The 27,832-nt window shown below is 34.2% G+C and overlaps 1 protein-coding gene and 1 non-coding gene across 7 annotated transcripts in view; both read right to left on the bottom strand.

Annotated features, from left to right (window-relative positions):
• Positions 1-15,881, bottom strand: part of EPS8 (EGFR pathway substrate 8, signaling adaptor) — a 155,783-nt gene extending 139,902 nt beyond the window's left edge. For all 6 annotated transcript variants that reach the window (XM_039876438.1, XM_039876439.1, XM_039876441.1 and 3 more), the window contains exon 1: positions 15,748-15,881. The gene's annotated coding sequence lies outside the window, so the exon portion shown is untranslated. The remainder of the gene's footprint in view (positions 1-15,747) is intronic.
• A 2,261-nt stretch (positions 15,882-18,142) lies between these two features.
• LOC120613794 (U6 spliceosomal RNA) lies at positions 18,143-18,253 on the bottom strand. Its single transcript, XR_005655768.1, has one exon. It is a non-coding gene; the product is annotated as a U6 spliceosomal RNA (small nuclear RNA).
• Positions 18,254-27,832: the final 9,579 nt, after the last annotated feature.

Genomic DNA, 27,832 nt, shown 5'->3' on the forward strand with positions numbered 1-27,832 from the left:
TACATATAGCTGGGTCTTAGTTTTTTCCATTCAGTCAAGCTATGTCTTTCAATTAGAGAATTCAATCCATTTACATTTAAAGGAATTACTGATAAGGACTTACCGAGACCATCTTTTTGTTTTCTAGCTGTTTAGTAGTTCCCTTGTTCCTCTCTTTTCCTCTTTTTTTGAATTGATGATTTTTCAGTAATGATATGCTTTGATTCCCTTCTCTTTATCTTTTGCTTAGCTACTGTGGATTTTTGCTTCTGGTCACCATAATGCTTTTAAAATTTTATATATATATATCGCAGAGTATTTTAAGTTGATAACAACTTAACTTTGATCTCATATAAAAATTCTACCTTTTTCCTCCCCCTACACCCACATGTTAGGTTTTTAATGTTATAATTTACAATATAAATTACAATAATTTGTTGTGTATCCATTAATAAATTATTGCAGCCGTAGTTATTTTTAATACTTTTGTCCTTTAACCTTTATTCTATGTGCCACTATAAGGATCAGTTGGACTTTATAATGAGCATATGGGTAACCACTGAAGACTTTTAAGCAAAGTAGCAATATGATTAGCAGTGAGAATAGAGAAGGCGGGAGTGCTCTGTCAGCCACTTTGTAATAAGAATCGAAACTATTTGGTGAATGATCACTTACAGGTGGGGCAGAGAGGTGGGTAAAGAAAAGAGTCCAGAAAGAGTCACCCGTCCCTGATGTTATCATTTGGTAACAGTCGCTCCATTTAGAAAAATACGGAAAAAAGATGGGAGTGGAGTTAGGAAAAAGGCAACAAATATATTTTGGGATATATGAAGTCTAAGGGGCCTGTGTAACATTCTGGTACAGTCAGAAATAAAGGGTTAGAGCCCAGGAGAATGACAGCATCAGCTGGAGATAAAGAATTAAGAGCCAGTGTTCTAATTGAAACAAGGTGAATGCTTGAAGTCACCTTGGAAGATAATGAAACATAAAATGAGATGAAGGCTGAGAAAAGAATTGTTGAAAATTCAGAAAATTCTCAACTTGTGAGTGTTCAGATTATGAAAACTATAAACTAAGGCCAAAAAAAAAAAGTACAGATTTTCCCTGCTACGAACAGATAGTGCTCTAGAACTTATGTGAGAAGATCACTTTGGAAAGTCTCTGATACCTGTTCAACTCCAAAGAGTGGAGCTTCTCAGTTAACATCTAAGTACGGATGGATAACAAAGTAAACACAGGAAAAGATAACACCATGGGAGCCAAAGGAAAAGAACAGTCTTAAAAAAAAAAAGTGGTCCCTACAAAAATATATTCATTCAGCAAACAGACAATCTACAACATACTAGAAACTCTAGGTGATAAAAATTCAATAGTAAAGAAAGCATAATCCATGTCCTCTAAAAGCTTACAGGTAAATGCTACAGCAAAATCAAGAAAGATAAAAACTAAATGTTTTCCTTTTGGTTTGGCTTTCAGAAGGTTACAGATGACCTAGAGACATGAGCTTAGGCAACAGACTGCAGTGGGATGAAGAATGTAGGAAAAGTGAAGAAAACAACAGGTGTAAGCTTCTCCTCAAGAATCTTGGCTGGAAACAAGACAGAAATAAGGCAGCAGCCAGAGAACATTAAGAGAATAGTTTACAGATATGCATAATACCACACCAAGAGACACAGGAACTCCAAAAGCTTACTATATAAACACTTTGACATACATATGTACATATGAGAGAGAACACTTAAACTGACTCCATAACACATTTTATGAGACAGAAACCTAAATTATTAAAATTACATTCCAATGTTATTGATTTTTATTATTAATGATTCTCTGACTTCAAGTAGGTTGAAGTCAAGTTGTAAATTAGAAAGCAATCAGAGGCCAAAGAACTTCAACCATTCTCAGAGGAAGAAGTAAAATGAATGAGAGATCTTGATGCAGTTTGGTATTAGAGATATGCATGGGACCAATTACCTATTAAAGGAAGATGCATGAAATATTTTATAATTAGGTTTATAAGCCCCTTCAAGAAATGCTGGAGAGGTAAGAATGTGTTGGGGATGGGAAGACAGATATACTGTGGCAGAAGCAAATAAGTATTCTAAGTACAAGTCCTTATTAGAAAAAAAAAAGTGCAATTCGAGTAAGGCTAGCTTACATGTCTATCAGTTTAATCGTTCTAGCAAATAATCTCAGTAGAACATATTTCAAAATATCATGTGAATTACATACATGAGAAGAAAGTTCCTATCCATGTCTAGGTAGCATACAGAGAGGCAAAATGGCAATTAGAAGTTGGCGTATAACCAAACAAAACTGATTCATATTGGTATCTAAAATTTCTGTTTTTGCAGTAACAATTTATAAAATTTATAACAAAGGCTAAAATCTTATGTGATTTTAATGAATATAATCAACCTCATGTATTCATAAATATTTTCTTAATGAGAGAAGAACAGTCTCGTCTTTTTTGGATAGTTGAAGAACTGCTACCAAAAACACACAAAGTTACTGCATTAAAAAAGCATGGAAATGATTCCACCATCTCTTACCAATACATTCACATATTAGCTTTTTCTTTAAAAAAAAAAAGTCTTCAAAAATAACTTTTAGTATAACATTTTTTTTTAAAATCACATCTGTTAATAATTTGAGGCATATATAAGAAAGAATAGTCAAAATGAGGAAATAAATTGTTTTCTTTTAGAACAAAAGTGCTTCTATGTTATGGACTGGTAAAACTGCAGAAATGGATTTCTGTGCCTCTTTCTCTCCTTAATCCCCCAACTTGTATACGAGCCTGACGTTATTTAAGCTAACAGCATACAGCTAAAACTCTCCAGTTAAGTAGACAGCTTAGAAAATTAGGTCACAAGGTTGTCACGGGGACTCCAATCAACTGTCTGGCAAATTTCTATGACTTCCTCCTCTCCGTGATACTGTTATACACTGTCCAACAGCCAAGATAAAGGAAAGGTTAGCAGGGCTTTCTATAAAAGCTACAAAATATATTTGGTCCAAATCACTAAGACCGTGGAAAAACTCAGGCACTTTTATCCTTCTACAGTCAACATAGTAATCAGTGGTCTGATAAATATTTATTCAGAACCTTCTTTGTACACGGGAATTATTTTTTTTAAAGTTCAGTGCCAATCACGGCCCAACCCATACATGAAGACTTAGGATTTAAAAGCAATTCTTGATCTTGTTTCCAAACAATTAAACTCTTTGCAATGCAAATGAAGGGTTTTTTTTTTTTTAAATAGATAGTTATGAATCTTTCATTTATAGTAGCTAACTAGGAACACATAAGCCAAACGCATTGTTGGAGATCATTTCAATGGTGTGTAATTTGAGAGGTATGTTAGAAAGCACTTGGTCCACTAAGGGAGGAGCCATCCACATTTTTCTTTCTCGTAAGTAAAGTGCAAGGTAATGTTGCTTCATAGGGCAGTCTTAAAGTTACCCACATTCCAAATTCATGATAACAGATATTTCCCCATCTCTACACATTAACACTTTACAATCAGCCTGAGGCCTTTAGCATGACTCCATTTCATGAATAATGGCTTCTTCATTCCTAAAAGATTTCAGTCTGATCTGATCTTAAATAGACCTTAAATCGCTGAAAATCTTTCAAAGGGAGCAGTGGTAAATGATAATTTTCCCCAAAGCTGTTCATAAATAACAAATGTTCTTTTGTGGAATTATTGTAAAATTATACATAATTTGGAAACCAACTTATTTTATAAATACACGATATCAGTACATGTGAAAAGTTATAATACAAAATGTGAATATCTTATCTAGTTAGAAATTAAAGAGAAGAGAGGAGCTGGAGAGACCAGAAAGGTTATTCTTTATTTTCCACATTTTTGACAGTTTACTTAGAATTTGATGCTTCTTTTAAGTTTTTATGCTTCTTTTAATTTAGGCTTCCGCCACTGTGTTCTCAGTAAGGATAGGAATCTTGTCTCTCATTAATTACAGCATCTTCATTATTTAGTAATATGTCTAGCATTTAACAGGCATTTATTTAACATTTCTTTATTGACAGATAAGTTTCACTAACTGAAAAAAATGTTTCTATTAAATAAAACTGTTCAGATTCAGGACTGTTAAATCAAAAAATTAAATTGAGCCAAATTAAGCCAATGGGCCTGTTATTCATTTAGCCAAATCTCTAGTCTCACACAAGTAGCTCATATGCGCATATCACAAGGATCACTGGAGAAAGTTAAAATGGATCAAATGAGATCCATCACGATACCACAAACAAAAAATACCTTCATCTACAAAGGACAGTTCAATATGTATTTTATTGTATTCTATATGCATTTGTGTACACATTCCTCTTCTACAATTTTTCTTTTAAAGAAAGTTTACCCCAGTATTATCCATCCCAGTGATTGCTATGGTTGACAGCAGTAATGAAAATTTAGTAAGAGTATTAGAGAGGGGGGAAATAGGAATCTAAAATGATCACAGCTAGAAGCTTTTAAAACTTCTTTCAGAAAAACAAATACCCTCATAGCTGAATTAGTTTCTTTGGCCTTAAAAATTAAGCCAAATTCTCAAATCGACTTCTGATAAAAACCTACAGGATTCCTGTCCTCCTTTGGAAGAGAAAAATCTCAGTAAGTGTGGATCAGCTACCTAATCTAAAATACTTTCCCCCAAATTTGTATCTGCTCTTTCAAACATGCAACTAGATCAGCCTCCATGGATAGCAAGCATTTGTTTTACCTAGTGTCTAAAATCCAATTAATATCCACATTAGCCTAATTAAATCAACGTTAGCTAGAAAGATCTGGCTATTAAATCTTTCAATAAGAATTTCCATGTTTGGAACCCAAAGCCTTTATTTTATATTTATTTATTGAATAAATATTTATTATACACTTCTATCAAAGAATATATTGTTCTTTACAGTATGTATAATCAAAGTTCCTCGTATATAGCTCATGAACAGCACACGAGTGATAAAAATGGCTTTATAAGTGCCTGAAAAATATTAACGTTTCTACTTTTGTTAACACCAAACTATTTCTATTATCTACCAGATACTACCTCAACTAGTTTTCCCCATCATCTTGCCACTTTAATCACTAGTTTGGAATCTTTTAGTTTGATCATATAAATGCCTTTGAAAACCATAAATATAGCACAACATATAATTGAGAGCCACTGGACTAAATTATCCCATATTCTCAGATCTTCTATTCTGTAGTACAGTGATAGCTCATGAATTCACTCTTCAAATAGCCTATTAACTACCTGTCAGAGACAAGAAATGGAAATCACTATATGTCACAAATATAGGTAGGAAGGTGGGGAGGAAGCCTTGGAAGTAAGATGAAGAGAATCTTATTCTTGTTTTAAGACCTTTTAGAAGACCATGGAGTACTCCATGTAAAGGGTTTTTTTATATATATATTATATAACTTCACTTGAGATATATTCGAATTCAAGTTTTAAAATTCCCGACAGTGTTAAGGGGCTCCTACAAAACATTAAAAAGAGTGAGTAGCATAAATTCTAATATAAAAAGAAACCTATGGTGGATCTTTTCTACTTAGCACAAAAACTGAATGGTGTTAAGATGTATTCCAGTTAAAGTTAATCACTGTTAATATATTTACTCTGAATAAGATTTCATTATCTTCATATTGAGACTTTACTACTTCTAAAATAATTTACTTACTAGCCAAATAAGGTGACGAGAGCTTCAATCATTCCTTAGTTTCAAACTCTTCAGCAGCTTCAACTTAAACTGTCATAACCACCATGAATGTGTCTTTTATTCAGATTTGACTCTCCATGACTGAGATCTCACCAGACAGTTAGAAAGAATTATAACAGTACCTGGAAAGATAGCAAAGTTACAAAAGCTGCATTTTCAACTAAAGTTGTCTGAGGATTGAAAAAAGCTGTCAGACACTGGGACTACAGGATGGCAGAGAGGAGGGAAACAAGATTGAGAAGGAGTGTCAAGGGAAAACTCACATGGTCATTTATTTGCTTCAAGATTTTTATGACCATTTTCTTCATGAGATCATAAAAAGTAGCAGTAGCAAGTCTTAAGATAGTGTGGGATAATGTGAAATATGGCCAACTGCGTGGATGTTGTAGTAAAAATGGTGCTTAAACTTTTGTTTCAATAATCTGGATTAAAAAACATACAGAAATTAAAATTATATGAAAAGATGACGCTTTGAATACTTATTCTATAATTCTACAAAGATAGCAAATATACTAACATACATAAAATATAGGGCTGATTATTCTTAAATTTAAATGAAGTCATAATTTTTTATATTATTCTTTATGCTTTGTTGTTAGGGTTTGGTTGTCATTGTTATTTATTTAAAAATAGATGAGACTTTAAGCAAGTCTGTGGAATAATGCACATTAAAATCTTTAGAGGTTATTTTCCTCAATAATTAAAAACATCCGCTCCGATATACATTCTTCGAGCGTACATATTAATTCTACACCTTTACAATGCATGAGTATCATGTGAATAATGCTATAAGATTTGGCCCAATGACCAGATTTTTATCACAGAAGAATTCCATTGCTTCTAAATTATTCAAAATCTAACAAGGCTCCACAAAAGAGCTAAATAAAAGAACTATCAACAAAATTAATGAATGTTGTCTCTTGACTAAAAGGATCTTGAGATGTGGGGAAAAAAAAATTAACACTAGTTCTACACAGCACTGAAAATAAACATCAGAAGTTCTGATAATGTAAACATACTAAAGACAACTCAACCTAAAACAGGGTTTCTAAATCAATATTTCTAGATTAAAGAGTAATATTTTTAAATCTCAATATAGTTAATGATAAAACAGTTTTAAAAATACATTGGAAAGAGAAATTGGAGATTATTTATACATACAAAAACAAACAAACAGAGCATGTTGTTATGAGGGGAGGGGAATCTACATAGATATAGTAATGTTCTATTTTCTTCCATTTATGAAACAAAAATGTAGCTTCCCTATCACAAGTATATCTTTCTTCAAATGAGTCAACATACTGAAAACCATCTTATTGTATCTTCTGTCTAAAATTATCCTTAACTTCAAATGTAAAAATTATTGTAGAAAATTAAATAAATTGTATTCAATGTCTTTTTTAAAGTGACAAATTTCACACATACTTTACAGATTTGTTAGGCCACTGGTACTTTTTAAACATTTTATTTTCTAGAGAAAATAGAAGTAATTACAATATTACAAAACATTACAAATATTAGAATCAACAGAAAAAAATTAAAGAATATTTGATTACATATTTCAGACATGAAAACATTCTATTGCACTAAACTAATTAATATATCAATAATACACATGTATATCTAGAATAAGAAATAACATTCTGATGGTAAAAGTCTAACAGAGAGGTACTATTCTAATGGTGTTCATTAAATTTTCTAATAAAATGAAATTTATTTCAATAGCCATCAACAAAACACTTTAAAAATGTTCTTCCCTCGCTTTAAATTTAACTTCTAATGATCTTTATTTTTTCTACTTTTTCCTTTTTTTCTTCTCCCCTATATTAAAAAAACTGTTGTACAGTTTTTCAACTATACAACACGACTTCTTATCAAGCACATAATTCATTCACTAACAAATTATTTTAGCACATTCCTCAGTATTATGTTTCAGGTTGTGGTCAGAAACTGTTCATAGTTCTTAGAATTCTGAATTGGTTCAAATAGGACTAGATTGTGCCTTCGAGGGATGTTACATTCTAATGTTGCCATGCTACAAAATATAAGCGTTGTTTAAGACAGGACCTCTGGTTTCACAAAAAAAACACACAAGTCCTCTTTCTTAATAAAATCACAGGACTGAACAAGAACACAAGAATTTATCTACTAAATAAAGGACTATATTCAGGAACTCATATGATTAAAAGAGGAGATTCATGCAATTATTAAAACAGGTTTGGTATCTTTATTCTCTCCTACCACAATGTAATGAGTACTCTATTGTATAACTTATAAAAACGAAAAACAACTGGTTATTCAACTGGTCTAATAATCCTTCAGGCTCTGTACGTAAGTGTATGCAGAATTTCCCACAACTCCCACCGTGCCCCCACATTCTGCACATCTCAAACATATTCGTCTTTCTGCCTGGAACGCCCTGGAGTGCCACCTCATACTTTTGTTCTGGGTCTCAAAAATTCATCCTATAAAACTCAAAAGTCACATCCTACAGTAAAGATTTTTCTGACTCCCTCAGCCACAGTGAGCCTCTCTCTTTGTCTACGTGCTAGGATAGATATATCTCTATATATATCTATATATATTTGTTTGTTTAACCTACCCCCAACAACTGTGTCAAGGAGGTACTATTATTGTGTCTGCTTCTTAGATATGAAAAATAAAGTCGATAAGGTCTCTCTGACTTCAAAGTCCATTGTTTGTTTGTTTGTTTGTTTGTTTAACATATACTCATTCCCTCTTCAATTCCACACTCTACTAAAAATGGTTGCCAGGTTCCCTCCATGCTCTGTCTTCCATTATGACAGAAAGCAGAGGTTCTGTCTTATTCTCATCTTTACATTCCCAGTGTCCTGACACAGAACGGCCACTCGACCAATGCTCAACAAATGATGAATGAATGAATGAATGCTCAACAAATGATGAATGGATGGATGGATGGATGGATGGATGCATGGATGCATGGATGAATGGAATGGAATAATGTCCAACTTCCTCTGTGAGGGAAAGCTCACCCCTTTCTAAAGATTCTTAAAAATTTTGGGTTAAAGGTATGATAGTAAATGCTAATTTCACTCGACGAACATTTTGTATGATTCATATGTGATGTGCTGTGCTTATTTAAAGATAATTAGTACTTAGTTCCCTGCTCTCAGGAAACTTATAATTCAGTGGGGGGAAGGGAAAAACAACTAGTTAATGCTACCAGTACTTATTTTATTTTTCTTAATCTCCCACAATTTCCTCTTTAAAGGAACTTCACTCTATTTTTTAAGATTTTTATTAAAATATAGCTAACATACAATATTGTATTAGTTTCAGGTGTATATCATAGTTATTCAACAGGAACCTCATTCTTTATAAATATGATCCAGTACTTTATACCTCTGGGTCACTGGGATGTAGATCAGTCAACAGGGGAAAAAAAGTTAAAAGAATCTCTGTGGATCTCAAAAACACAATCTTTTGATCCATTTTTATTTAATTCAGTAATCATTTAAGTAGTTTACAATGTTTTTAAAAAAGTAGAATAATATCAAAGATATCCTCATATTACCCTGGCACTTCCTATGACACAGCACAGCCAAGTGAAAAGAGCAGGAGTTTTAGAGTCAGAAAGATCAGGTATTCCATCCAGATTCCGTCATTTCCCCTCGTGTGGGCTGCAGACAGTCCACTTTATCTTTCTGAGCCTATTTCTTACCTGTAATATGGAAATAAGGAGACCTGCCTTAAAGAGCTCTTATAAAAGTTAAAAGAGATAATGTATATAATAGCACTTGCTACACCAGAAGTGCTAGTTTTATTATGTAAAAACTCTCTGGATGCTTCTTGAAGGCTATTGGTTCTAACTGTAGTATAATAACATAAATACTTTGTCTTATATCAATAAGACAAAGTGTTTACCAAAAGAAAGGTACTTGAAAAAAACGAGTTTGCAAGAGTAGTGGTATGAAATAATGTTCAAGATCATAAATTAAATCTCAAATTTCTAGATGGTACATACATCATCTGCCTCTTCTCAGCATACACCCTGCAATTCCTCTATTTCAGATTTCTTTGTGAAAAAGAAAACTTTATTTTACAGTTACATCCCAAAGAACTCACAAGTGTTAATCTGTATTAACAATTCCATTTTTCACAAAAAAAAAGAATCTGAGTTAGTGAGGAAGAAGGAAATGAATTACAGTTGGCCCTCAGTATCCACAGGTTTCACATCCACGGATTCAACCAACAGCGGGTCGAAAATATTCAGAAAAAACTACTTATGTTGTTGCTGATATGTACTATGTGGTTAGGCCTATGATGGTTGCCTCTGTACAGAACACATACAAACTATTTTTCTTGTCATTATTCCCTAAATAATATAGTATAACAACTATTTACATAGCATTAACATTTTATTAGGTATTATAAGTAGTCTAGAAATGACTTAAAGTATACAGAAAGATGTGCATAAGTTATATGCAAATGCTACCCCACTTTATACGAGACTTGAGCATCCTCCAATTTTGGTATCTTCAGGGAATCCTGGATTCAGTCCCCCACAGATACTGAAGTATGACTGTACGTACAATGTACAAGAACCAATTTCAACATACGGTCTATGTAGTATTATATTTTGATTTCCAAATCATTTTTCAATTGTTTCTTTTAAGTGGTTTTGCAGAATATATAATAAAATAAAATAAAATCACTTTCCTTTCAATCCTAAAGCTAATTTATAATCTGACTTAAAGATCACATTTACTTAGTACCAGTACAACTGGAAGTCAATAGGCAAAAAAGTGAATTTAGACCCAGACCTTATACCTTTTACAAAAATTAACTCAAAATGGATCACAGACCTAAATGGAAAATGGAAAATTATAAAGCTTCTAGAGAATAAAAAGGATAAAATTTAGGTGGCCTTGAGATTGGCGGTAAATTTTTAAATACAACACCAAAGTCCAGAGAATAAAAAGACAAGCCAGAATGAAAGAAAACATTTATATTTGCTAGAGTGCTTGTATCAAAAAAGATATAAAGAATTCTTAAAACTCAACAATAAGAAAAATGGGCAAAGAAAATACGGATGGAAAATAGAATATGAAAAGATGCTTGACATCAAATGTCATTAAGGAACGACAAATTAAAGCAATGAGGTATTACTACACACCTATTAGAATACATAATATCTAAAAAACTGATAATATCAAATGCTGACAAGGATGAGGAGCAACAGGAAATCTCATTCATTGCTGGTGGGAATACGAAATGGTATAGCCATTCTGGAAAACAATTTTTGCAATATCTTACAAAATTAACCATAATCTTACCATAGGATCCAGCAATCACATTCCTAGGTATTTACTCAACTGATCTGAAAACATGTCTACACAAAAAATTGCCCATGAATATACATGGCAGCTTTATTCATAGTTGCCAAAAACTGGGAACAACCAAGAAATTCTTCAATAGATGAATAGATACACAAACTGTGATACATCCATACAATGAAATTTTATTAAGTGATAAAAATAAATGAGTTCTCAACCTATAAGAAAATATGAATGAACCTTAAATGCATATTGCTAAGTGAAAGAAACCAGTCTGACAAGGCTGTATGATTCCAATTATAAGACATCTGGAAAAAGCAAGCTACAGATACAAGGAAAAAAAAAAAAATCACTGGTTGCCAGGGGGAGAGGTTAATGGAGTGATAGGTAAAGCACAGCAGATTTTTAATGTGTTGAAATTATTCTGTATGATACTTTGATACTGTAATGATGGATACATGAAATTATGCATTTGTCAAAATCCACAGAACTTTACAGAACAAAGAGTGAAACTTAATGTATTCCAACTTTTAAAAAAAATCATTTAGAAGGTCAGAAGACCACAGGATGGAATGCAGATTGTGATAAAAGCTCTATTTACATTTCTGCAACAACCTCACTAAAGAAAACAGGAGAAACACGAGTGGAATACATAAGACAAAAAGCAAAAGGAACCGCATACAAGCACTGTACTCTAATTGATAAAGTTGTTTTCCACACTGTAAAGGGAACATAAGGTAACGAGTTTAATACTGCTATACATACATAATGGAATTGACAATTAAGTAAATGGATGGCAGATGGTGGGAGCCAGGTTTCTTCTCACTGTTGGAGCGAGTTTACTGATAAACAAGGGAAGTCCAGAATGATATTGGCGGATAATGGATTAGGTACAGTAAGAGACAACCATATGAACTTCTATTTAGTTTAATGTGATACACATGTTTACATAGAGAAACATGTATAGATAAGTATATATACATGGGTTTCTATACATACGTATTTCCTGTTCTATCAGATGAGGGGGCCTAGAAGAAATGACGCCCCAGTAGCTACAAGAACACCTAGCACCCACAGCTTGGTTTCTAATACCATTTCCAAGAACATAAACCAGATGCCTTCTGATTGAATCTAGGACTGGGGCAGGAAATAGGAATATATGAGATGAGCCCGGAGCATCTCTTAATGCTAGAAAGTAAGGAGTGATTAAAAACAAATTACATTTATGGAGCCAACTGAAAGAGTTCTCAATGGCCAAAGCTAAAACAAAATAAAACAGTATTGGATTATAACCCAAAGTATAATATATATATGTGTGTGTATATATATATATATATATATATACACACACATATATATATTATATATATATACACAAACACACACACACACACATAATGTATATAAGATATATATTATATATATATATATATATATCCATGAGTCCAGATCAATATAAGTATATGACTGAGTACATAAATGGGGAGAAGAGACAAATCTACCATGCAGAAGAATTCAAAATGATTTATGTAATATTTCACTCTCCAAGAAGAGAAGCATAACTCTCCACTCCTTAAGTACAAGCTGTATATAGTGACTTCCATCTAAAAGTACAGCCTAAAAAAAAAGAAAAGAGTAACTTTTCAGCACTGAAACCTAACAAACACTATCTCAGCCAGGTGATCAATATCAAGTTAAAAAATCATGTTTATAGCATGTACCTTTTATATGATATAATAAAATAGCACTTCACCTCTGTGATCTTTCTCCCTAAAAACCAAAATCTCAGTCTGATCATGAGAGAAACATTAGACTAATTCCAACAGAGGAGCATTCTAAAAAATACCAGACCACTACCCCTCACCACTGTGAAGGTCATAAAAAACAAGGAAAGTCTAGTAAGTATCACAGCCAAGAGGAACCCTCGGAGACATGACAACTAAGTGTAATATAGTATCCTAGATGGTAGGATCCTAGAACAGAAAAAGGACATTAAAGCTCAGAAAATCTAAATAAAGTATAAACTTCAGTTAGTAATAGTGTACCAATACTGGTTCATTAATTGTAACAAATACTAATGTAAGATGTTAATAAGAGGGGAATATGGGTATGGGGATATAGGTGAAGTCACTGTACTATACACTTTTTCTGCGAATCTAAAACTGTTCTAAAATATATATTTTTTAAAATCTCATTAAAGAATGTATCTAGAAAACACTGAAGAGGCTGTAGTAGAGCACTGCAGAACTTCACACTTCCCCTGCATATATTAAACTTAAAATGTTTACAACTATTTGGTTACAGGATTTTTCTTAAGAAAATATTTTCAATCACTAACAGCTGCAAACAATTTCATGCAGTAATTCCCAGCAGGGATGTATTATAGCTGAAGTACTTTAACTAAAATTCCATTTTTCCCCCTTACATACCATTGCAGATGTCTGAAAGTTTGTAACCTACCATTAATGTATGTTGTTTTCTGATGATCTAAATAACTACCAAATATGTTTACTATAACTTAGAAAAGCTAACCTAAACTTTATATAAATCAAAGTAGTGCTAAAATATTCAACAAAACTTCAAGCATCTAAAGAAAGAACTTGAGAAAAACTATCATCTTTTATTCCGGATACTATATTTTCTTATATAAACCACGTTCAAATGAGCTGCTGCAGAATTAATATAGGTAAATGAAGAAAACAGGAGAGTCAGTAAAGGAAGAGAAAAAGTAGTGGTGAATGTGTGCATAGTATAGCATAAGAAAAGGATAGAACTGAGATTTAAGATATATCAAATAAATACATTGAAAGCAAAGAACAGAAAACCTATGTCATAGCACAGAAAAGGACTAATATCTGAAAACTATCAGCATAAATAAAAATTGAAAGCAAGGAAAGCTAGAAATAAAAACAAAATGAAATCTTTACATTCAATCAGAAACAAGCAAAGTGTTCAAAATTAGTCATTCTTGATAGAGAACAAACAAGAATAAACCATTTAGAACTACATCACCCTAAATACAACTCAATTTAAAGTATTCCCCCACTATTAATAAAAGGTTGAAAAATACTGTATAATAATATTGAATGGCATTGGAAAGTGAGAGGAAAAATGATTTCAAAGAGAATGTACCAAATATTATAAAAAGTGATTATCTCAAGATAGTGGAATTAAAATCATGTTTTCTTTTTTCTGCCATGAAGTGAGTGACTTGAGGAATTTTAAAAAGTCTTAATCTATGAATTCTGCACTAAAGACATTGTATAAAATGTCATTTATATTTGTGATACATTCTAGTTTACCCTTTATGTTGCAAGTCTATAAAGTGTATTCTTTTTCAAATTAAAGTAAAACTGTGAACCCATGACCAAAGATTTTCTACACCAGCAACTTAAGAACTGTAGCAATATGTCCAGAAAACTCCAAGTCAAATAGAAAATCTATACTAGGTGACTGGGATGACATTGACTTTGATTTCAATGACCACATGATCTAAATTACTAGTGTACACTTTCCAAAACCCAAGTCTCTGTAGAAGAATGATATCCTTTCACTGGAAATAAATTAGAAGCAACACACAACACAGTTGCTTTGTTGTTACATACATATATAAAGAAGCCTTCTGGAAATCCTTTCTCCTATCTCCCCAAAATAACAAGGCCAAAATCAAACTATTCACATGCATCTGGAACCAAGTTTTATCTGAACTCAGAAGATGTTAGCTATTCCTCTAATCATCTGAGGCAAGAACTGAAACCTGTGAAAGAAAAGCAATAATACATTTCATTGGAATATATTTTGTAAAGGAGCATTCTAATTCCTAAGGCTCTACTGCTCTAGACATCTATAGATTGCAAATCCAAATACCACAGCATCCTCCTCCCAAAGAGATTCCCACAGTACTTCGGGGACTCAGGGAAAAGGATTTGAGAACCAATGCAAAGAGAACAATCATGCAAAAATTCTGCATACAGGTAATCCTTGAAAGGAAAGTAAAGAGAGCGAGCACAGGAGGAGCAGGCAGGGTCCTACCCTGGGGGAGAAATCCACTCCAAAGGAATTAACTGACAAAGACACCAGAAAGGCCATCTTCCCAAAAGTAAAATGAGTAAAATGGAGCAAGCTAAGAAGGGAAAGTCAACAGGAATTAGAAGTAACAAATACTCAAAATAATGAGCTATATTAATTTGAGGAGATATGCGATGGTGAGACTTTGTCCCAAAGTGTCAATTTGAAAAGACTCCCCCTCTCATCTGGTCAACCCCAGCGCTGGAGGCAAACAGGCGGGTGGGACCCAGTGGGGAGGATAGCTCTCGACACACCAAATCCAAGAAAAACCGTGAGAATGCTCACTCTGAGATCGCCCCACCGCCGATAAGCGCAGGTGTACCTGCGGAAGCTCAGGTTACCAGGAAATATTACAGGGACACTGTGAATCTTCTCTGCCCACCTTTCCGGGAGCCCGGGTGCGGCCAGGGGCGAGGGGCGGGCGGCCGAGGGTGGCCACCAGCTCCCAGCGCTCCAGGACCGGGCGTGCGGACGGGCACACCTGGCTCCCAACACCAGTTGAAAGCAGTTAAAGTGAATGAAGGCGGACGCGGCGTCTGGCACCGTTCCATCCAAGCACACAAAGGCGGATTTTCAAAATCCAGGGAGAGTTCAAACCATCGGACCCCTGGCGGGCGCCTTTCACTAAGGGGCACTTACCTTGGATCTGCCTTCGGGGCCGCGGCTTTCCCCGGGGGCGACGAGGCGCGAGGCGGCCAGGGGAAAGCCTCCGACCCAGACGGCGCCCTCTCGATCCTCCGCGAGCCGCCGAGCCGCCGTCGGCGCCCAGATGCAGAGGAGCGATCTTCCGGGCGAGCACAGCGCGGACCTCGCGCTCGCAGGCACCGCCTCGCCCGCCGCTGCCTGTGAAGTCTGGATCTGCCCGCCCGCACACCCGCTCGCGGCCAGAGCGGGCCGCGCGCCGCGCATGCCCAGTACCCGTGTGGGGCGAGAGCGAGCGTGCACTCGCGCGGCGCGCTGCCGCGGGCCAACTCCGCTCTCCGGGTCTTACCTGCAGCCGAGTGGCGGAGTATCTAGTCAACCCCAGCGCTGGAGGCAAACAGGCGGGTGGGACCCAGTGGGCGGGAGAGAGGAGGGAGGAAAGGAGGCAAGGCACGGTGCCCAGTTATCAAGGCGGTGATCAAAGCTGGACCACGGTTGCGGGCCGCCGACGGGTTTCCAGAAGTGCCCTAACAGGACTGACCAGCAGCCAGGAGACACTGGTAGAGGCTCGCCCCCGGGCAAGGTGTGATGCCCCGGGTGCACAACTCAAGCCCACTGTCCTAGGCTGTAAGCTTGGCACACTAAATGACTGGCCAGCCTTCAGTCTTCCTTCTCCGGCCCTCCAATCTCCCACCCTCGTCGCTTTCCTCTTTTTTGTCTCCTCAACTCATACTGTGAACTGATAGCATCCAAGGGCCTCCATTCGATCTTTAGGAGTTTCCACACTGCCTGTCCTTAGTGACAGCCAGCAAGTCCAGACCCGTTTGGCACGCCTGACCTGGATCATATTTTTCACATGGCTCTTGCTAAGAGCTAGATGTGGTCTGAAGTAGTAGAAGCTTCTTTCTAGTGCCTCTAGTAACTTAATCAACCCTGTAACCTTTGTTTCCTCCTTGAGTAGCTCACAGAGCCACTAAATGAGAAGTCTCTCGTCAGTGAACATTGTATTTCTTACTGTTGTAACTTCTTTAAAGTCAGTTGACTTCCAGAAGTCAACAGAAGACTCTAAAGGAAACTTGATTAAAACAGATTGGACCTGCTTGCTTTGTGAAGCATGGAAAAGACAGTCGGGGGAAAGCAGATTTCAGGCCAGGGTGGACATTAAAACTATAATACTAAAAGTTGTAATCAATCTTAAGCCCAGTCCCCTATTTTAAGTAGGGATCCTTTCTCCAATATTCCCACCACACCACTATCCACTTGAATTTTTCCAGTGTTGGAAATCTCTATATTTATCAATTTATATGTAATCACTATTGTTTCTTGAATATCTATGCCAGGAGCTAAGCACTTTTTATATATTATTTCTAATCCTTAAAATGAGATAGGGCTTATTATATCTATTTAGCACATTAGGAAGATGAGGCTCAGAAGTTTCATTCCTTTACAAAAGCCAATGCTGACGTCAGAATTAAAATTTAAGTCTGCTTAATTCTAAAGCCAAATCTTTTGATTTTGAACATCAAATCAACTTCCCTTAACTTGCATGACTGCTACTGGTTCTACTCTTAGAAACCACACAAAATTAATCTCATTCTTTATACACATTGCAAACCTTAAAATATTTTAAGCGAAATATTAAGTAACTACCAGAAGATCTTCTAATACTTCCTCTTCTTCAAAATCTCTGATTCCTTTCACTGTTCTTCAAATGGCATGGTGAGCCCTCATAACCACACTCTTTTCCCTGTTTCAAATGTGCTTTGACTTCTCATTCTCCTTGAATTGTGCACTCAGATAAAAAAGAAACACACAATGTGCCAAGAACGAGCCATGGACTGATAATAAGCTCCTTTGATCAAACATGCCCTGCCAATAAGGCATCTCAAACCTGTATTAATTAGGCTTTTCTTTTAGCAAACATATTACCTACAGATCATATGGACATTAAATGAATAATAAAGGAATACTATGAACAACTCTATGTCCACAAATTTGATAACTTAAATGAAATTAACCAATTCCTTGAAAGATACAATTTGCCAAAACTCACACAAGAAGAATTAGACAATTTGAATAGGTCCATCTACTAAAAAAATTAAATCAATAACAGCATTCCAAAACAAAGCACAAGGCCAAGATGGGTTCACTGGTGAATTCTACCAAATATTTTATATTAAAATTATTAGAGTGACTGGTTAATAAAATCAAACAGATTTCGAGTGTACAATTCAATAATACATCATATGTATATTGCATTGTGTGTTCACCACCCACAGTTAAATTTCCTTCCTCCATCAAATATTTGATCTCTTTTACTCCTATATATCTACCTTCTACCCTAGTTACCTCAAGTAATCACTAAGCCACTGTCCATATCCATGAGTCTCTGAAAGATATGGAACGCTTCACGAATTTGTGTGTCATTCTTACACAGGGGCCATGCTAATCTTCTCTGTATCATTCCAATTTTAGTATATGTGCCACCGAAGCTTTCTAACTCATTTTATGAGGCCAGCATTACCCTAATACCAACACCAAGCAAAAACACTACAAGAAAAGAAAATTATAAAGGCATTATAATGCAAGATAACTACAGACCAATATCTCCCGTGAATATAGATGGAAAAATCCTCAACAATATATTATCAAATCAAATCCAACAATATATTAAAAGAATTAAACATCATGATCAAATGCGATTTAATCTGGGTATGCAAGATTAGTTCAACATTTGAAAATCAATTAATGTAATTCGCGCATTAACAGGCTCAAAAATAAAAATCACATGATCATATCAATACATGCATTAAAAGCATGTGACAAAATCTAACACTCAATTATAATAAAAACTCTCCATTGTGGAATAGAGGGGAAGTTTCTACAGCTGACGTCATACTTAATGGTGTGAAAATTAAAGCTTTGCCACTAAAAACCAAGTATAAGGCAAGGATGTTTCTCTTATTACTCTTTTCAAACATTATCCTGGAAGATCTAATGTAATAAGTCATGAAAATGAAATAAATTATGTACAGACTGGGAAAGAAGAAGTATGTTTTTGTTTATACATGACATGATTGTCTATCTATCAGATACAAAATAATTGAGCAAAAAACCCTCCTGGAACTATTAAACAATTATAGCAAGGTTACAGGATACATGACTAATATACAAAGTCCATTGATTTCCTATATACTAGCAATGAAAAGTGGAATTTGAAATTTGAAAACAATACCATTTAAATCAGCACACTCTAAAGTGAAATACTTAATTATAAATCTAACTAAATATAAATAAGATCTATATGAGAAAAACTCAAAACTGATGAACAAAATCAGAGAAAAATTAAATAAGTGTAGAGGTAGTCCATATTTGTGGATAGGAAGATTCAAGATTGTCAATCTCAGTTCTTCACAACCTGATTTATAGATTCAATGCAATCTCAATCAAAATCTCAAGAAGTTATTTTGTGGACATTGACAAACTAAAGTTTATATGGAGAGGAAAAAGACAAAAAAAGCCATCACAATGTTGAAGGAGAAGAACAAAGTTGGAGGACTGACACTTGCTGACTTCAAGCCTTATTATAAAGCTAAGTAATTAAGACAGTGTAGTATTGATGAGAGAATAGACAAATAGATCAATAGAATAGAATAGAGATCCCAGAAAAAGACCCACATAAATATAGTCAACTGATCTTTAACAAAGGAGCAATACAATGGAGCAAATACAATACAATGGAGGCAATACAATGGAGCAAATACAATACAATGGAGGCAATACAATGGAGCAAAAAAGTCTAACAAATAGTGTTTGAACATCTGGACACTCAAATGTGAAAAAAATGAATCTAGACACAGACTTTATACCCTTTATAAAAATTAACTTAAAATAGATCGGAGGCTTAAATGTAAAATACAAACTATAAAACTCCTGAAAGATAACATAGGAGAAAACCTAGATGTCCTTGGGTATGGTGATGACTTTTTAGATACGACACCAAAGGCATGATCCATGAAAGAAATAAGTAATAACCTGGACTTCATTAAAATTAACAGCTTCTGCTCTATGAAAGACAATGTGAAGAGTGGGAGTAAATATTTGCAAAAGACATATCTGATAAAGAATTGGTCTCCAAAACATACAGAGAACACTTAAAACTCAAGTTTAAGAAAATAAACAACCCAATTAAAAATGGACCAAATACCCTAACAGACTTCCTACTGAAGAAGATATAAAAATGCCAAATAAGTATATGAAAAGATGCTTCACATCTTATGTCATCAGAGAAATGCAAATTAAACCAAGAAAGAGAAATTGCTACACATCTATTAAAACGGCCAAAATCTGGATCACTGACAACACTAAATGTTGGTGAGGATGCAGAGCCACAGGAATTCTCATACACTGCTGGTGGGAAAGCAAAATGGTACAGCCAGTTTGGTAGACAGTTTGGCAGTTTCCTACAAAATCAAAAATACTCTTACCATACAATTCAGCAATGGTGCTCCTTGATACTTATCCAAAGGAGTCAAATACTTATGTCTGCACAAAAACCTGCACATAGATGTTTATAGCAGTTTTATTCATAATTGCCAAAACTTGAAAGCAACCAAGATATCCTTCAGTAGGTAAATAGATAAATAAAACTAAAGTACATACAAGTCGTGAAATATTACTCAGTAATAAAAAGAAATGAGCTATTGATTCATGAAAAGGCACAGAGGAACTTATGTGTGTATTACAAAGTGAAGCCAATCTGAAAACCTACATGCTATGTGATTTCAACTATACAACGTTCTGAAAAAAGCAAAACTATAGAGACAGTAAACATCAGTAGTTGCCAGGGATAGGGATGGAGGAAAAAATAGGCAGAGCATAGAGGATTTTTTAGGGCAGTGAAAATACTCTGTATGATACCATAATGATGGATACACATCTTTATACATTTGTTCAGATCCATAGAATGCACAACACCAAGAGTAAAACTTAAGATAAACTATGGACTTTGGGTCACTATTATGTGTCAGTGTAGGTTCATTAATTGTAACAAATGTAATATCGTGGGGGCTGTAGAAAATGGGGGAAGCTATGCATATGTGGAGATAAAGGATATATGGGAAATTTCTGTATCTTTCTCTGAATTTTGCTATGAACCTATGACTTGATCTAAAAAAATTAAAGTCTTAAATAAAAATAAATGAAGGGATATATAACACTGCTATGTATTGGAAGATATCTTTTCTTTTCTTTTTTTTTTTTAATATTCAAGAATTTGTTTTCCACAAAGGAAAGAAAATCCAAGTGCTGCTACTTGGAGCAAAAGCATTTTAAAAGAAGGCCTTGAATGTTTTAAAGAATTCGGTTAAGTGTCAAGTAGTCATTTATCCAACAATACTTTGGAGTCAATTAATTATAATTTAAAACAATTTAGTTGAGTCCAAGATTACAGCTGAGCTGAGGATAAACCCAGTAAAAGAAGGAGAAAAGCGTAAAAGGAGAAAATAGACCACATGAAACAGAAAAAATCATGAAACTCTAAGAAAAATGAGGAAATGAAATAAAAACTGAGGACATTGAGTGCCTCTTCAAGCAAGGAGCTCTTTGTCTTATGTACTATACTTGTATGGTTATTCATAGTTGGCACGCATATTTATTTAAGCTTAAAAGGTGAATTAGTTCATCCGAAGAGTTATCCGGTTACAAATCAACTGAATCTTGTATAAAACATACTTTGATGTGCACTGCTACACTCTCAGGAAGTGAAGGAAATTTCTAAGCATCCAAAACAAAACAAAATCACTTAACCTGGTGTGATGAGCAATAATCTTTTAAATAAGTCTTAAACCAGAACAAGATAAGGAAACTGATCTTTAAACTCCCATATGTTAGTCAACGACCCAAGAGGAAAATCAGAGTAGTCTCAGGTCCTTGGCCCCTCTATCTCCTAAGGGAGGTATATGCAAATTATCTCGAGACAAATAACTTCAAGTTAGTGTCCCAGTATTCCTACAAATTAACATCAACCAAATAGAAATCCAGAATCAAAGATCATAAGACATATGAGAAAATTAATCAATATGAATGAGAATAAATAAATGGAAAAAACTAATCGCCATGAGCAGACTTAATGAACATATTTAGATTTACATGGCAAAAAATACTATAATCTAGCTGTTTAAAGAAATTTTAAAAACAATAAAAAAAAAAAAGGCTATCTAAAATGACTAGGCAGACATGAAAAAGAATCCACCAGAACTTCTAGAAAGGAAATTTATATTTGTTGAAATTTGAAATTCAATGAGTTAGATACAGTTGAAGAGAAAATATATTAACTATAAATGAAGAAAATATCTAGAATGCAGGACAGAGGAAAAAATTGGTAAAGATGAAAGATATGGAAGAGAGAATGTGAAGATTTAACATTTATTTAAACAGAATTCCAGAATGAGAGACTAGAAAAAATGGAGTAAGGGCAAGAAATGAAGAGATTATGCCTTTTGTATTAGATTATAGCTAATAATGTTTCAAAGTCAATATAATACATGAATCCACTAGGAGAGGAAGTACTGGCATATATATGTACCAAGTAGAATACCAAGTAGAATGAAAAGAAAAACAAACCAAGGTACATTATAGTGAAACTGCAAAACATCAAAGGAAAAGGCCATCTTAAAAGCATGGGGAGAAAATAAAAATATATCTACAAAAAGAAAATAGGTAGAAGAAAGAATTTTCAACAGCAATAATGGCAGCCAGAAGACAGTGAAATATATTCTAAGTGATGAAAGAAAATAATTGTCGACCTATAATTTTGTGTCCATAAAAATTGTATTTTCAAAACAAAATGGAATTAAGACATTTTCCGATAAATAAAAACTTGCCCTTTTTACCACCCTCACTAGATGAACTTCTAAAGCACACTTTTAGATAAAGGAAGAACCCAATAAGAAACACTGAGATGCAAGAAAAAATGGTAAGGAAATAAATTGATAATCATTTAGGTTAATCTAAAGGAACTTGGTGTGTATAAAATAATAATAATAGCAATGGCAAATCTGTGGGCATTAAAAAACACAATTAAAATATTGGACAATAACATAAATCAGGAGAGAGATGATCAGAGTTAAACTGTTCTGAGGTCACTGTTTTGAAGGGGTTAAAGAATTCATTTTAAATGTCTTTAAGAAAAATATTCACGATAAGATTTTCAGAGAAACTACCATGTGATATTTGCAATGTCTAAATGTCTTATATATATTAACTCACTTAAATTATTATAATAACCTTCTGACGATCTCTATTTTATGAGGAAAAAAAAAACACAGAAAAACTTGAACCACAAGTAATGCAACTAAGATGTGATGAAGTTGAGATTTGAACTCAAACAGCCTGGCTCCAGAGAACACAGCTTTGATGATTATGTTGTTCTACAATATCTTAAGAATTCTGAAAGAATAGACATAGAATGTAGAAATTCCAAACTGGAAGAGGGAGGGAATAACAATAAGAAATAAACCAATGACCGTAACAGTCAACCCTCCTCTCTATCCCACGCAAAGAAAAAAAAAAATGCAAAAAAGAAGTATAGAAAAAGGGGGTCAAATAGAAAATAGAAAGTAAAGACTGAAGGGAAAAATCATTCAACTATGTAAGTAATCGCAACATTAACGGACTAAGCTCTCCAGTTAAAAGACAGAGGCAAAACGGTTTTTAAAAATATAAGCTATATGTTATTCACAAATGTAAGTACATGGAAAACATAAGATATATTAAGTATATAATAACAAAATGAAGATTGGTGTAGCTATATTGTATCACACAGAATGGACTTTAAGATTAAAAAAAGTATTTTTAGGAATAGAGAGAGTCACCACATAATAAAATCTATAAGGAGAAATTGATAAACCTACCATCATGGTGAGGGATATTACAACACCCTCTCATCTATTGATAAGTTATTGATAACTCCAGGTATAGTGATAGATATATAGATATACAAAATTTAGAGATTACAACATTGGCATACAACAATTAGAGATTACACATTCTCATCAAACCCATCAGAAATATTTATATAAATTAATCTGCACACCTTAATACATTTCAAAGAATTGTATTACCAGGGGTTGAAAAATTTTTTGTAAAGGGCCAGATATTAAACACATTAGCTTTGCAGGTCAACGGTCCCTGTTGCAATTACTTGACTTTGCTGCTGCACTGTAAAAGCAGCCATGGACAATACACTTATGCAATTCAACAATTTTTTCCCCTTGAAGAAGCAAGGATAGTAATTAAGCAAATAACCCTTACCTTATTCCAGAAAAACTTTATTTAGGCTTACTGGATTTGAATTTTTATGTAATTTCCCACACCTCAAAATAATATTATTCTTTTATGTTTTTTAACCACTTAAAATAAGCCAACCATTCTTAGCTCACCAGCCACAGAAAAACAGGTGGCAGGCTGGGTTTGCTGACCCCTAATACAGACCATAATCTCTGCTTACAAAGCAATACATTTAAAATTCAACAGCAGCCTAATTTTTTAAGATTTAAATTTAACTAAATTTTAAATAAAAGCACATTTTAATTTCTAAAGATTAACTTGAATATGTGGGATTTAAAAATAGACTGCCAAATAACTCATGGATCAAAGAAGAAATAATCAAATTTTAAAAATTCTTAGAACTGAAAGAAAGATAAATAAATTTTGGTATATTCAGATCATGAAATATTCCATAGCAGCGAACATGAGGAAACAACAGCAGTGATCAGGAGCATAAATTACTCTTAGAAACATAAAGTTAGGTAAAGGTCACAGAAGATTATAACAATAAGAAAGGACACAAATGATAAGGACAATAAATTGTCCTTTTTACAAAGCTCAGAAACAAGCAAAACTACATACTATTTAGGAACACATACATTTGCTAAAACCTAGTGTGTAAAAAAAAATGTGTATCATAAAATTCAGGATAGTGGTTACCTCTCAGAGGAAGAAAGGAGGACAGAACAAGAAGGCTAACATATATAAATTGTAATAGTATTGTAAGATGGACTGTAGGTGTTCATCTTAATTACTGTCCTTGCTCCTGCAGGAGGAAAATATGCAGAGAGCCATAGAGAGGGAAAGCCTAAAAGAGACGAGACAGAATGACAAAAGAGGGACAGGCAATTGTTTCTCTGATTTTCTGTGAAGGTGATCCAGTCACATTCTCTTATTTACCTGGACACAGGTGATCAGAGTGCCTCATTGCCTATCACCCCTTCCTTTGAATGAATGATGAGCTCCATAGATAAAGCATACCTTTTAGAGCAGGACCGCAGATTCTGTTTCTAATTTTAAATGTAAAAATTTACTTTTACAAGGTTTATTTCCTCCAGAAATTCTTATGCTTTTGTTTAAATGAGAGACATTTAATTTTTAAATCTGAGAGTTATTGATTCTATTTACTAGTAACACCTGAATGCAAAAGAGACATTATATGTTTTTGTTTTTGTTTTGAGATAATTGTACTGCTCGTTTCACAGAACTGGAAATTTGCCATTTGAAAACAGCGTTTATTTCACTATTTATAGATTTTTCAAATTAAATGTAGGCTTTTTATTTTTCTACTTGTGTCTAAGCAAGAAGGCAGATGAGAATCAAAGAAGAAAAATAAAATAACCACAGGAAAAATTAAACCTTCAAAAAATCATCAATTTTAAATTATAGTATAGCCATAAAGTGCAATTCTATCTCATGATTGAAAAGAATGAGATGGTAATATTAACCACTAACTTGGATGGACATCAACAAATAAGCTATTAAGTGGGATAAAATAGGTGAGATGTAAAATACTATGTAGTATGAATAATTTGTGTAAAGAGCAATAACTGCTAGAGAAATATAAGCCAGAACTTTAACAGTATTTTTATGGGGAGGGAGGGATAGTATAGCTAGGAGTTACTTTCACTATTCAGTTAATATATTTCCATAATATTTGAATTTTTAATTGTGGACCTGTATTATTTTGTAGCAATAATATTTTACTGTCTATTGTGAAATTTGTGTGTTTCTGAATTCTTTACTCCTAAAACTCAGTTAGATTTTTTAAATGTCCATCCCTAATGTCTAAAGTTGGGTTTTTGTGTCTAGGTTTCCTGAGCTAGAATAACCCTCAGGCTATTTAACAATTCTCCTGAGGGACGCTCATTGGCATTGCAAACACAGACTCTGTTTCCTTAAGTTGGCACCCAAATTTTTTTTTCATTGACAACAGAATCCTTGGGGAAACAAAATAAAACAAAACAAAACTCCTATTACAAATTTGGAAGCCTTTAAAAAAGCAAATTCACATCTCTGAATAACTTTCTCACTCAGATATCCCTGGTGCCCAAGAAAACTCCAACAACCTTAAAGATAATTTCCCTGATAACAGTGCATAATTCCAAGTTACAGCAAGGCAAGAGCAAATATATGCCCCAGATTCCAAGTCTAATTTCATCTTAAAGAAAGAACTCAGAAAAACACACCACAATTTCTAAAGCGTACTATAAAAGCTTGTTCTCTTTCCAAATAACACTAAGGAACACTTTCCTTTAAGGAACACTTTAAAAAAAAAAATGCAGTTTTCAAAGCATCTCCCACATTTTATCTTATTAAGTATAGCATTTCTTATCTTATTAACCATAGCTATAGTTATGTACATTCATCACTGTACTACACAGGTGTACAGCCCCTTACCCCAAACTCATATAACCAGATATTAGGGTTTGGTGAAGCAATGTGGTGCTTATAGCTATAACACCCTCAGCAGAGTCTGTAACTAACACATTACTTCTGCAGCAAAGCGTATTTACATATTAGAATGGAGTTCATAAGTAGCCTAATATCAGTTCATATCAGATTTGCTGCAAGTCAGGTCAGGCTTTGTCACCAAAAGAAATTTAAAAAACAAACGACTTTTTTTTAGAAATTAGTTTTTTGATTTGATATTGCAGATTAAGAGTTATACACCTGTATGGTAATGCCAAAATGGTAACTGCATTGTTTGCCTTGGATTTACAGGTCCTAAAAGCTATCATTTTGAGTACTTAATGTCTGCTGCTTTAAGTCTTTCTGCCTCCTCTGTGCAGTCAGGCATCCTTCCACCCATTTTTGTTATTGTGACTTCCTCTACCACCTTCTTGCCCTGATAAGTTGTTGTGTTTAGTCTTCTGTAACTTAAAAAATAGATAACCCAATTATTATAATCATAATAATAGAGTAAGTAGGTTTTACATAAGGAAACTAAAATTTATTTTATAATGTTATATAAATTTCGCTCACATTCTTGATAACACCTATTTCAACTATTTAAGCATTTTTTTGTTTGTAATGATTGTCACCTGTATTCACAATTTTTGAGATTGCTATCCTTTAAAACAGGGGTCCCCCATCCTCAAGCCGCAGACCCATACCGGTCCGTGGCCTTTTAGGAACCAGGCCGCACAGCAGGATGTGAACGGTAGGTGAGTGAGTGAAGCTTCATCTGTATTTGCAGCCACTCCCCAGCGCTAGCATCACCGCCTCAGCTCCACCTCACATCATCAGGCATTAGAGTCTCATAGGAGCACCGATCCCTGGTGCCAAAAAGGTTGGGTACCGCTGCTTTAAAAAATAACTCCAATTTCTTGCTCTGAAAAAAAAAAAGTCAAGAAAACAAGAAATACGGCATCTCATTTTATAGATGTCACCTACTTTCAGGAACTCACATCTTTTGAAACCATGTTATTCTAATATATTCATTCATGACCTTTTGGTCATATGAAAATAAGCTGAGGTCTAAAGTTTGTTTTCTCTTGCAGAAAAAAGTAGGTTATGACACTAAATATTAAAGTATTTATAAAATCTTAAAGTACAATCCCAGGATGACATTTCTAAATAATCACAATAAATTGCCAGTATTTTTCTTCTCTGCGCAAGTTACATCTCCTCCTATATTCCGCCCTCACCCTACGCATTTATTTTTATTTATTAGTGCTCCTGGTAGGAGCCTTCCCACAGTTCAATATGTAGAGCCCTTTGGTGACATTGCCCACACAGGCTGAACTTATCA

Source organism: Pteropus medius, unplaced genomic scaffold (assembly GCF_902729225.1).
Source record: "Pteropus medius unplaced genomic scaffold, Ma_sr-lr_union100, whole genome shotgun sequence".
In the NCBI taxonomy this organism is placed as follows: Eukaryota; Metazoa; Chordata; class Mammalia; order Chiroptera; family Pteropodidae; genus Pteropus; species Pteropus medius.